The sequence below is a fragment of the Acyrthosiphon pisum genome, chromosome X (assembly GCF_005508785.2).
Source record: "Acyrthosiphon pisum isolate AL4f chromosome X, pea_aphid_22Mar2018_4r6ur, whole genome shotgun sequence".
NCBI lineage: Eukaryota > Metazoa > Arthropoda > Insecta > Hemiptera > Aphididae > Acyrthosiphon > Acyrthosiphon pisum.
Genome location: NC_042493.1, coordinates 112,408,121 through 112,422,303, shown reverse-complemented (window position 1 = coordinate 112,422,303; position 14,183 = coordinate 112,408,121). Strand labels below are relative to the sequence as shown.

The 14,183-nt window shown below is 27.6% G+C and overlaps 1 pseudogene; it reads right to left on the bottom strand.

Moving 5' to 3' along the window:
• LOC103310667 overlaps window positions 1-14,183 on the bottom strand; it is a 33,277-nt pseudogene that overhangs the window by 1,988 nt on the left and 17,106 nt on the right.

Here is a 14,183-nt window from a genome sequence, read left to right as displayed (position 1 = left end):
AAATCCATTGATTTCCAACTTGGCCAGTGAATTCATACCCAATAACCCCCCACGTCGATTAAAAAGACACTGGTGTCGTGATCTCCTAAATCCCGACCCGCACTAATCGAATAAAAAAAAAAAAAAAAAAAAAAAAAAAATTAACAAAATAAAATAAAACTCTATCCCCCAAGTTAGAGGGTACCCACACTGGTGGGCCTCCCTCCTCACGCCATTCATGTTGTTGTTTCTTATTATATTATCAAATTTACTTATTGTATGTATATAAATATTACAGATTGTAAATATTCTATTTTAATAAAAAATAAAAAAAAAAAAAAAAAACGTTTAATATCCATATAACGGTAAACGGTATTATTATTTTTTATTTAAGCCCTGCATCTACCCCCGAAGAAAATCGTTCTTTTCGGTTTTAAAATGTACCTAATTTCTTCTAAACATAAAATGTCTGTAAAAAATAATCGAGTTTTTATTTTTATATTTTTTAGTTATAGTATGAACTAATTATGAGAATCCTTGTTTCATATTTTTAATTCCTACAGCTATACAATTTTAACATTTTTCAACTAAGTATCTACAATCAATTTGAAAGTTTTCAAGATTTTGATAAATGTTGTAAAAATTTGAACTATATAAATACTTATAAAAAAAACGTGATTATGGATTTTTAATATTTATCAACTGCTATTTTAACAAGCTATAAGGAACCTTGTGATAAATTTTCAAGCTTTTTCACACAACGAATACATTTTTATTAAAATTTTTATAATAAAACACTAAAAAATTTAATATTTTAAATGTCTATAAATACCTCTATACGAGTCAATGTATTTTTAAAACGTTATAATGTATAGAAAATGAAAAATGAAACATCAATTACATGAAAATGTCAAGTACCTACCGGTTAATGGTTTTTGAATAACGTTTTTTTTTAACTAGAATTTTTATTCGTATTTAACTATATTAAACTTATTGCCGCCGGTTGGTTTATTAAATATATTGTTTTTATTCATTTAGGGTCATTAGTCATTACCCACTATACACACCGTGGTCCATGACCACCCACCCAACTATGAGGTGTATCGACGGATACACCTTGAGTATAAGATAGCAGCCACTGGGTATAAAAGTTGAATATTTTATAAATTTTTAACTAAAAAATAATTATACTCATAAAAAAAAAAATTGTGCTTATCGATTTTTAATTTTTTTCATCTGCCTTTGAAACAATATAATAGGAACCCTCTATTAAATTGTCAACCTTTTTTAACCTACAAACACAATTTTGTTGATATTTATAAAAAAAAAAAACTAAAAAAAATGGAAACTGAAAATGTCCGTAAAGAGCTCAAAATAAATCAAAATATTTGGAAAATGTTATGGTGTATAGAAGATGCTAATATAAACATTCCGTCGAAATTTTATGTACCTACGGTAATTTGTTTTAGAATTACACTAGAGACCAAAATCGATTTTCTCGAAAACAGATTTTGCGTAAAAATTCCTGTTTTTCCTTAATTTTTCTTTTGTTTTTCACGTCACTTTTGAAAACTACTGGGAAATTTTAACTTTTGACCACCCGAAGTACCAACTAGATTCATTTTCCTATCAGAAAATATACTGTTGAAGAAAATCCAAGCACTTTTACTGTCCTAAATGGTGATGACAGACAGAAAAAAAAATTAAAAATTAATAAAAAAATTAATATTAAAAAAAAACACACATCATTGTAAAATCAATACATTCATTGTTTCACTCAGAATCTAAAAATATTTATAAATTATAATTTTCAAAAATGATTTTTATATAAGTACTTATTTACATTTATTTTATTTTTTATTTTTTAATGTAGTTACATATTATTATATTTTATAATTTATAATTTGAATGGTGTTTGTTTGTATATGATAATGCTATAACACAATACCTAATAATGTTTATTTAGATACCAACCTAATTGTTTTTCAAAATCATATATAGGTACTTATTTTGTTATATTTATGTAATATATTTATGTACCTAATATTATTTTTATAAATAAATTTGACTTTGTAAATTATTAATAAACATATTAATTACAAAAGAATAGAATAATATACTTGGTTATTTTTTCACTATAGCAGAAATATTGTATGTTTATATGTTAGCGGGTTCTGGATTATATTATATAATTTGTGTTTATACATACTTGTGAGTAAATAGAATATCTTAAGACTATACAGGTATTTTATTGAATTTATGTACCTATGAAATACAAATTTAAATAAATATGCAATTTATTTCATTTTTAATCCAATAATATAAAATTACAAAATTACTTAATTGTTTATCAAATTGATTATACTTACTTTTTTAAAATCATAAATATTCTATTGGTTCAATTATTTAATATTATTAAACTAATTTTATTATATTTTAGTTAAGTTCTATAATAACCATTTTGATAAAATTAACAAAACTCTGAGTTATTTTAACAAAATGTCGATCAAATATATTATTGATACTAAGATGAAATTTTAGTTAAACTAAACAAATAAATATTAAATCAAATATTTTGTTAATTCTTATTTTAACAAATTTTTCATCTCAGTATCAATTAGCATATTGTTGACTGAATATTAACAATGCTATTATTAATTTAATCTATATTTTTGTTAAAATGACTGGTATTTTTCTTTCATTGTGAATGTGAGTGTTCGACAGACGAGTTGACGACCATAATAATAATATAATTCTATATGAATCAATATAATGACAATTCCCTTACTCAAAAGTACCTTAAAAATAGGCATACAAGTATACAACAGTCACTGTCTAGATAAGATAAGAATAGTATGACATGCTAGTATACTAGTATGGTACCAGTATTGGTCTTTAAATAGCAATTCTTTCCTAATCAATCGTTGACGATATTATGACTTATAAAAATAAATTATCACCAATTCTTGGTAGCAACAGAATTTAAATGTAGGTAATACAATATACATATTTTATTCCAGAAATGGACATGGATTGAATTTAGTTACGTAACTTATATTAGATTTTAATTAAAACCCGAAATATTTGGTTTTATTTGTGTAATATTTAAACAATATTAAAAATTTCATAAAAAATAAAAGCCACCGTATAATAATAGGGTGGGTCAGGCACACTCTGCCCCCCCCCCTTATCTACGTGCTTGTTTATAAGGTGTTAATATATTAAAAAATAACTTATACGGTCTACGAGTATTTCATTTTATAATCGAATTATAAAGTCGAATCTCAAAAATATATAAAATCGTTGTAATAAAATAATATCAGAAGCCACAAAAACGTCAGGTAAATAGTAGTAGGTAAATACAAAAAATGGATTAGCCAATCTCACACTTAATATTATAAATTTATAAACAGTTTAATTCGTTATTTAACATTAATAATTAGTCAAATAATCACGTTGTACTTTATATATTAATTAAACTTAAAATAAAGACCATTAGGTAGGTATATATATTTTAATATTTAATTACAATTTACCTACTATAAATCATACTTGCTTTATAAAAGATTTTTTCGGAACCTAGGTAGATAAATCGTTACAATTATGTTTAAACAAATTCAATCATAAATTTCGTTCTCTGTCTGTCACCTAACGATGTGCAGGTTATCCTCTAACTCTAAAACGGAAGTGGCGGAGTAGCGAATTATTTGCCAATTCTGAAAAAAGAGTTAACGAAGCGCCGGTAGGGTTGCCTCCCCTCGCATTAAAATGGAAGTTACTAAAGTTATTAAAAAAATCTATAAAAAATTTCTCTCACCCCCACACTAAAACAGAAATTGCGAGGCAGCGAGTGATTTGCAAATTTTGAAAACGAGTTTGCAAATTATTGTCACTGGTCCGATCAATCTCGGACCGGTTAAAATTTTAACTACGAAATAATTATTAAATTTTAAATTTGATACATTTTGTCAAATTTCGAACTTTAACAGATTATACATGTATTTTCAAAATTTTTCAACTGCTATTGTAACAATATATCCGGAGCCTTGTATTACATATTTTGACGCCTTTTTAAAATTTTATTGACAGTTACAGAAAAAAAAACTAAAAAAAAATTGTTTTAGAGTTGCACCAACAATCAAAATCTATTTTCTCAAAAACAGATTATGCGTAAAAATTCCCGTTTTTCCTTATAATATCATTGTATAAGAAAAACGATTCTGAGCGAAAACGGTCAGTAAGCCTATGATATTACTAAGTATATTTGATGATATTGTTGTGAATAAAGTAATTTATATAAAACCTATTCACGTGGAATCTTGTTCTAAATTTTCAATAACTAGCTATAGAAGTTGATCATCTTATACATTTTTAACTAAAAATTAATTATTAAATTTGAAATTTGATACATTTTGTGAAATAAAAATGTGTGCTTATGTATTTTTAACATTTTTCAATTACTCTAGTAACAATTTATTAGGAGCATTGCATTCAATTTTCAAGCTTTTTTAACCAACAAATAAAATTGTATTGATATTTATAGAATAAAAAACTAAAGAAAATGAAAACAGACAATGTGCCAAAGACGATATCAATATTATCACTAAACGAAGTTCAAGGAGGAGTCAAATTACATTGGTAAGCCTAAGACGATATATTATTTTAGTGTAGTAGCACATTATTGAAATGATAAAATGGCAGTATAATGTCACTTGAATAAAAAAAAAAATTCGTATACCGTAGAGGAACTGAAGAATAAACTATAGGTATATAATCAACGAAAAACATATTTATATAGGTGTCTACTGTCTCGTCTAATGTACCTTTCTTGTCTGTACCTACATACACAATATGTGATTTCGATCGTTTTTCAAGCCTAATCTAAAAACGTGAAACTATTATAAACATGTATAAGCACTACGTTCAGCTATATCGGAGATGTCATCAACTATAGGGCACACGCTCAATTAATATGTTATTATTATTCTGCTGCTGCGCCACAGTGTTATAAGATGGAATTTTTGTTGTTTTTGAGATTTACGCGATACAAGTTTTGGCACCGAAAGAAGAAAATAATTTTCTGTGGACGCGTGAGTTACAACAATAATAATAATGATAATAATATGTTAAACACAAATTATCAGAGAATCATTACATTGAAAAAAATATTATATTAAAATCAAAATATATAACTTGAAATGTAATTTGTATAAAAGGCAATTTATTATAAACTATACGTAATTTTAGAATAAATATTGTTCATTAGAAAATGCAACTGTCAAAAAAATAATTAAATGTGAATATCTTTTGTTAAAAAATTAAATTTTCAAAAAAAATTTAAACTTAGATAGATTTTCTGATAAAACTTTTATTTAGACTTAAAAATAAACTGAAAAATAGTTCGTTCAGAAATAGTTCAATAGAAGAGTATTTTGTTAGAACAACTATTTATATATCGGATTCGGGAATTACATTCAAAAACTGGGTGGGCTACAGACAAAACCCGATGGGCTAAGCCTACCCATGCCCTCCCCCCTAGTTGCGCCTATTCGATATGCACAGTTTAAAAGTGTTGCAATAAAAGTTATCAGAAAAATATAAGAAATCTTAATAAGGTTAGGATGAATGATTTGACTTAAAAGAAAGAACCACGATAATTAAGGAAGAAAATAAACGTAAGCTGTATTATATTAATTAGGTCATAATATTATTTTATTAATATTTAATTGAAATCAACATCGGGACTACCTAAATAAAAACTACTATTTCGTGTATAGAACAATCGTTATTCTCCAGTTGAAATTTTTCGGCTATTATAAAACTTAAATATGGTGCACTTATGCACTAAATCACGTACCAGATGCCGCCAGTCACATATACAACAAATCTGTCTCGCGTCCCGTTTTAATTACCAACATATTGTCCTGTATTTGAATATTTTTAACACACACAAATCAATTAATTATATTATCTCATATCAAATTTCTTGATACACAAATGTCATAAATCTATAAATAAAATATCAAAAGTATAAAACTTTAAAATTAAGAGGCTTGGTTTATATCATATCGTTAATATGTTAATCCATCCAATTTTTGTTTTTAAGCCTACTTAGTTTTGTACACCGAAATGATTTGCATACATAATGAAAGAAAGAGCCGTGTTTATATTATTGTTTTGAATTTTAAGGAGCTATACAAATTGACAATATTTTATTTCATTGGAATGCTAATTAATCAACCCTAATAATATAAAAAAAAATGTGTGTCCCGTATATTTTATAATTTTATATATTATATAAATATTACCCTCAAATAATTTGCAGTGTTTAAGAGGATGTCAGCGCACTATTCGTTTTCCCTCTCTGGCCCACGCGCAACATAGACAAAACGCATTTAAGCAAAATCATTTTTTCTATTCGTTTAAGTAATCTTAGAGTAAAGTCACCTATAACAAAAAAAAATAGAAAATAATACTTTTGAGGGAATGACACCTCAAAAGTATTATTCTCTATATTTTTTGTCATGGGTGAGTTTACTCTAAGATTACTTAAACACATAGAAATATTTTGCGTAAATGCATTTTGTCTATGTTGCGTGTGAGCCAGAGAGAGAAAACAAATAGTGCGCTGACAGCCTCTTCAACCTTATATCGGCGTGTCTACCTTATCGTTTCAGCCAGCCACCCCCCCCCCCCCCCCCCCCCAGAAATAGTCACCAGTACTTACCGCATCAATAATTATCAAATCCCGATTCAAGAGCATATTAATTTCAGACAGCAATATACGAGTATGTACCTAATACTCAACAAGGAAAGTGAACTCCGAAATAACATATTAATATATTGTCCACCGCAGTAATAATAATTGTTATATTATATTATTATTAGGGAGTAAATAAAATAATTATTGTTTTCACGCGAGTTTTTTATTATTACTAATGGGAACCGCGTAACCGCAGCAGTATACAATCAATAATAATTGGTTAGGTTAGGTTATAACAGTTATTAATTAAACGCTTTTCGTTAAAAACCGGCACAACAATCGTTAAGCAGCAATAAAAAATAAATAAAATACAGTGGAACCTCGATTATCCGGGGTAATGATGGGGAGGGGTCACACGGATAAATGAAAATCACGGTTAATCGAGACTTTTTATAATAATTACATTTTTTATTTAATTATAATTAGAAATACATAGGTATAATTTTATAATAATGAAATTTTAAACATTTTGATTCAATTATAATTAGAAATATACATAAGAAGACGTATACATACAATAATGTTATACATACATACATCCATAATATTGCAGCATACAACAAGTTATTAGCGCTTAAAATATGAAGTTATAAGTCTTTGTTTTTTTTGGTTTGAAATAATTTTCCTAACTTCACTTCTAATTTTTCTTAAGCCAGTATAATAATCGATGTACAATATTGCTTATCTTCATATTATTATCGTCAAAAATGTCATTAATACGATTGTCGATATCGAGTATTATGTAGTATAAAATGTTCGATTATAACTACGTATATATCTACAGTCCATACTTATTTTTAAATTTTCGGTGTGTTTTTTTAGAGTGAGCACGGTTAATTGCAAACACGGATAATCGAGGTTCTACTGTAATTCGAAAATTTTAACAAACATCAAGAACCAAAAAAAATCAAATCCATTTACTCCTTACCTGTTGTGTTGACGGTGGTTATCTATCACAATACGATTTAGACTTTTTTGCAGCTCACGTCGTTTTCTGAAATTTACCTTGCCGTAGGTGTGGTCAGCAAAAACGGAACAGTCGAATAATCTAAAAAAAAAATACGATTATATTATGATATCAGCACTCAGTACAACCACGCCAATAATAATCATATTATTATACACGTAAAGTATTAATAGTCGATAAGAATGAAATGTGTTTTAGAAAGAAAAAACACTTTCACAAACTACAGTATATTATTATAATTTATATAACAATAAGAATCTACTTAAACATTCAAATTTTTTTTTTTTTTAATGTTATATTGTCTGTGTAACGGATTATTATAGCTTAACATAAGACATTAGCTGCACAATATTTCATAATTATTCACCCTAACCAGTAAATACATAATTACACGTTTTATAAAAACGAATATATTATTACAATATTATAGGTACATAGTATATCGGTTATACCTACCTAAATGCAGTGGCGCATCTAGCGGGTAAAACTTTGGGGTCCCCGATTTTTTGGGGCCTCCCTAATAATGCAAGTGGCTGCTCCGTGGGGTACGGAAAAATGATAAAAATATGTTTATCATTTATTTTTCACATTTTATAATTATTATTACCAATATTTTCTTATAAACATCTACGTATAGGCGTAAAGATTAAAATTCTTATGCTATAATAATTATAGTAACTAATAATTAATAATAATTAATAAGAACTATATAATTATTATATATACCATTATTGTTAATAGCCTATATGGAGTATATTACATTATGAGTTATTGATTTAAGGCTGTTGAAAGAAAACCATTTTTAAAGGGTTAGTTTTAGGAAATATTCTATATCAATCGTGAGTGCAGATGTGTGTGCAGTTACTGATTATTAGTGTGCGTGAGTTCCACAAACGTTTTATGTAAGATTAACTTTGGCTAAGATTTTTGGTTACTGGTAACATACATAAGCACAGTCACATGTCACTATATTTTGCAATCAAAAAAATAAAAACACGAAAGTCCCAAAAAGTGGATAAACAATTATCAAAAGTATCAAAAGCCCGATTTTAATTTTGAAACTTTGAACTATTTGAATTCCTTAGGTAGTTTCTTTTCTAGGTTATGTAAAACCTAGGATCAAGATGATATGCGCCAACAATTAGGTAGGCATATACTATGTACCTAGGTATTACCTATTAATTAAAATCCAGTATGTTAAAAAACGATATAAATATTGTCACTAAACGAAATACAAGGGGAGTCATATTATATTGGTAAAACAATAATTATTTCAGTGTAGTAACGAATTATTAAAATATTATAAAATGGCATTATAATGCCCGTTATTATGTCATGGGTATAAAAAAAATTCATATACTGTAGATGAACTGCAATATAAACTATATATAATCAGCTAAAATCTAAATGCAATTATTTATATATGGTAACCGATGTCTCGTCTAATGTACTCGTCGTGAATAAACCTAAACAATATTTGATTTTGATCATTTTTTGAACCCTACCTAACCTAATGAAATCGCCAAAATACTACAAACATGTAAAAGCACTGCGCGCAGCTATATCGGAGATGTCATCAGCTATAGTGCACACACTCAGTTAATAATATATATTATAACTTATTGTCGTTATCATAAAACCACCGCCGCCGCCATAGTGTTATAGAATAGACTTTTTGTTATTTGAGATTTACGCGATACAAGTTTTGGCGCCGACCGAAGAATATTAGATAGATGCGCGAGATACAATAATACTAATCATAATGATAATAATATGTAGTCTGCTACAATATAGCAAAACAATAGGACGTAAACACCAACCTTTCTACAGGTAGTGCTCGACTTGATGGGTGTACGCAGGGAGACGGAGTACCCCAAATAATTTTTCATTAAATTTAGCGCACCCCTACTATTATTTTTAAGGGGAACGCATGGGACGCTTCATCATTCAGAATTTTTATCAAAATGCGCAAGATACTAATTACCATCATGATTTGATTTTTGGATTGTTTAATGAACGCAGATCTATAAATTAGTTAATATTAACTAATTCTTATACTTAACTAATAATATAATCAGTTTCATTATCCTTTTGAATTTATTGTGATTTATAACTATAATAAATATAATAGGAACCTACACTCAATCAACAGACGTATATTATGTTTTATATAACGGCTCAATACCGTTTAACAAGTGATGAGGAGTAAAGTAAACAGAGTCCCCCCACTTTAATTTTGCCAAGTATTGCACTGGCTGCAGGTCGATAACGGAGACAGGTCTCTAAAACATCACAGGTTTTGCTAGCGTGTGCACTATCTTGCACGATATATTAGATTAAAAAAAAAGACGATGTCTGGATGTCGCTCTGCTGTACAGTAGGTTACAAGTGGTTCACTGTATAATGGATGGTATTACATTTAAATTCAATGATTAATATCATTGTATAAGAAAAACGATTCTGAACGGAGACGGTATGTCAGTCTAGGTATAAGACACAATATTATATTGTCTATGATATTAAAAAAAAATTGACCTATAATAAATTTCAAATTAATCATATCACAATATATATTAGATACCTATAACGCGTTATACATCACCAACACACCGTGATACTATCATAGATATATAATAGTATACTTTAGAAGTTTCGAGTATACCCATGAATAATATTATACAATCTCAACAAAATAACTAAATAGTTATTCTAGGATTTTTTAATATGTAATTTCGTCCAAATTTGAACTTAAAATGACTATAAAAATAAACTGTGCTTATGTATTTTTAATATTTGTAACTGCTATTGTAACAATATAATATTATCAGGAACCTTGTATTCAATTTTTACACTTTTTGGCCCAACAGATAAAACTTTATTGATATTTATAGAAAAAAAAACTAAAAAAATGAAAACTGACAATATCCGGAAACACCTCAAAAAGAGTCAAATTATTTTCAAAATTTTATCGTGTATACAGAATGCTAATGTAAACATTCAGTGAAATTTTTAAGTATCTACAGTCATTCTTGTTCAAATTACAACAAAACAAGAAATTCGTAACATAATATCAAATGTTCTAAAAATATGAATTTCAAACGCTCATAATAATTTAATTTGACTTGCTTGCAGACATTTTTCTTTGAAAAAGGTAGACAAACTTATGAGGAATCTTGTATTACATTTTCTAATCTTAGATTTAAAAAAAAAAATTTCATGAATATCTGACTCAAAATAATTTGCAAATTTTCGTCATTTTTACGTATTTTGTCAATGTATGAAATTTAGTTGCTTATAAAAAATAATTGTGACTGGATTTTTAATTTTTTTTCATCTGCGTTTGAAACAATATAATAGGAACCTTTTATTAAACCAACAAGATGCACTTTCCTATCAGAAAAGATACTGTTGAAGAAATTCCAAGCACTTTTACTGCCCTAAAAGGGGATGACAGAGACAAAAAAAATAGTAAAAAAAAAACATTATTGTTAAATCAATACATTTTTAGCTCCGCTCAGAATCTAAAATCATTCATATCACGTTTGTCGCGTAAATATAGACGGTGGGCTCCTCCCGTGGGTGACTGCTAAATACTCAGGGCTGTATTTAGAATTTATCGACCCCGGGACACTAGTAAAATTCCACCCCTCTTTTTGGCCAGACGGAGTGTTAAAAATAAATACCTATATAAGATTTTAAAACGTTACTTGTATAATTAAATAATGTAACAAAGTCTTTTCTGTTTCCAAGCCTTTTTTCTTTGTTTTTGAAAAATGTATTTCACCGTGTACAAAAGATGTGAGTAAATATATTATACTAATAGTAGATAATATACTATGGTGATTATTAAAGTATACAAATGCAATAATATTATAATATGCGTAAACGTGTACATATAATATGTATATCCAGCGTGACGATAGTGAAACGAAGCCACGTAAATAAAAAAGGTAGTAGCCATTAACGTAATATTATATTAACAGGTGGCAGAGTTGTAACATCGAAAAACTGTGCTGATTTTTGCTAATTCTTCGACCCGCTCAACAACTGCAGAGCAGTATTTAAACTTTTTGCGTCTGGGTCGACAATATTTCCCCCCCCCTCCAAGAAAAAAATGAATCTTTTTTATTTGTTTAATTATAATTCTTTATTTATGAAAATTTTTTCAAAAACACTGATAATGATGATACATTATTTTAATTATTGTAAAAATGTTTAACGACATACAATACAATTGTCAGCTATAAAAAACACAAAACGAATAGTTATCATTGATTGATAAAATCAGTAAAATATAACACCATAATATGGCCGTATCATACCTAGTCATGCAAAGCAAACAGTCCAAGTAAATACTCAAACAAATTCTTTTCAAAAAAAAAATATTATTTATATCGTGGCCGCACCTTTAATGTATCGAAAATTGGCCACTGTTGACCTCCCTTAAATTCGGCCCACTATACAGGACAAACGGTTGATGTCATATAGGGTCATATTATAAGGCGTATATCAATCGATCGGAAATATTGTGCAGATGCGTACGAGGGAACTTACAAGTAGATCGGTTGGAAGGCTTAAAAGTTACAACCAAAAATGTTAGGTTAGGTTAGGTCATTTTTTTTCGTACCCATGCAACGAAAATATCGTAAAATATAATATTGTTATTATTATTTTAATATATTGGGTAGACCTATCACGCTGTAATTTCCTGGGACTAAATGTTTAGCCAATCCGCCAATGGCTGCGGCAATTAGTAATATGAAATAAACAATACGAATATTAAAAGGAACAATAATTATATTATTAATTATATTATTAATTATACAAACGTGTATAATATATAAATATATAAATATATATTATTAGGTTTGTATTTAACGACCAAATTAAAATTCATATTCTGTAACTACCATAGTAAATTTACGTAAGTGTTTGAAAAAAAAAATATTATTTAATAATATTCTATCATAAAGCACGTCATTGTTTATTTACAGTCACATATAAAGGACTCTCAAATAAGAAGGAATCAACGAACAATGAGTGAAATTCGAAGAAAAACACTGCGTGTAAAAAACAGCTAAGTAGATACCGATAAAAAAAACGGCTTTTAAAAGTTGTGATAGAATTTTATCGAAAAGTCTTTGAATTATATAGATATCATTTATGTTAAAATGGTCTTCTAACTTATTGACCTTAGCTTGGCGACTTAAATATAAAATTTAAAGAGGGTAAGTGGATATAGCTCTGCTGTATAATAGGTTACTAGTGGGTCAATGTATAATGGATTTTTATTGAACTTGATTTCAATGATATACAATCATTCTATTAGAAAAACGTTTCTGAGCAGAGACAGTTTGTCAGTCTGGAATTTAATAATGTTATTATTTATTATAGCCAGTAAGTTCAGCTAATATTGTAATATTATTAATTTTTATTCGTTACTTTGGTGATAAACAAAGCGTTAGAAATTAAAATCCCGGTTTTAGCGGTTTTTTGTAATTTGTCGGTGGTTTTTCCTGTGGCATCAAATAACTATTGAGAAAATCTAAAATTAATTAACGACCTGTCTAAAGCACCATCTCTATCTATTTTATAAAAGATATTATACTCGGTATATGTTCAAATTGAAGCAATCCTTCTGGTAGAAATTTTGCATACAGGATAAAAAAATTAAAAAATAAACATTGTAAAACTAAAATACCGTAGCATAACGAATACAATAGTACATACTGCATAATAATATAACTGTCTACTATCATTGAAATAGGTAGTGTATTAATAATAAAGTATTTTAAAGTCGCCATGCAAATTTAGCAGACCATTATTTAACGTAAATGATATCTATTAGTTCAAAGACTTAGCTATAAAATGATATCACAACTTTTAGAGCTGTTTTATTTTTTTTATAATTAATGTTTTTTTTTTATACACGGAGGGTTTATGTTGGGATTTATTTTACGTGAGGTACTTAGTACTGAAGTATATTATAATATAATCGTCACACTATAGCTTAGAAAAAATTATAAATGTCGTGTAGTAGGATATATAGGTATATATATGTTACCGTAAATGCCCGATCACTAGGTAAACCTATGTTTTACTATTTAATGCTAGGTTTTACTGTTTGTACTTAGTAAATGCTGAAATTCTAAATTTTATTCGGGCTTTTACTAAACACGTTGTGTACATCCTAGGATATATAAATTGACTTATTAAAAGCTGATCAATACACGACACATAACATTTAAGCTGCATAATAATTATAATTATATATTATTAAAACAAACTACTGACAGTTATTTACATTTTTTTATAAAATAAAAATTCATCTTAAGTTGTAATCATACCTCAAACATTTTTGCTTGCAACGATTAATATCAATTATTTTGCGAATATAACTTTACTACTGCTATGTGTTGCAGGGACTTGCATTTTATCGAGTTTAAGATTAATATTATATAACCTATATCATGA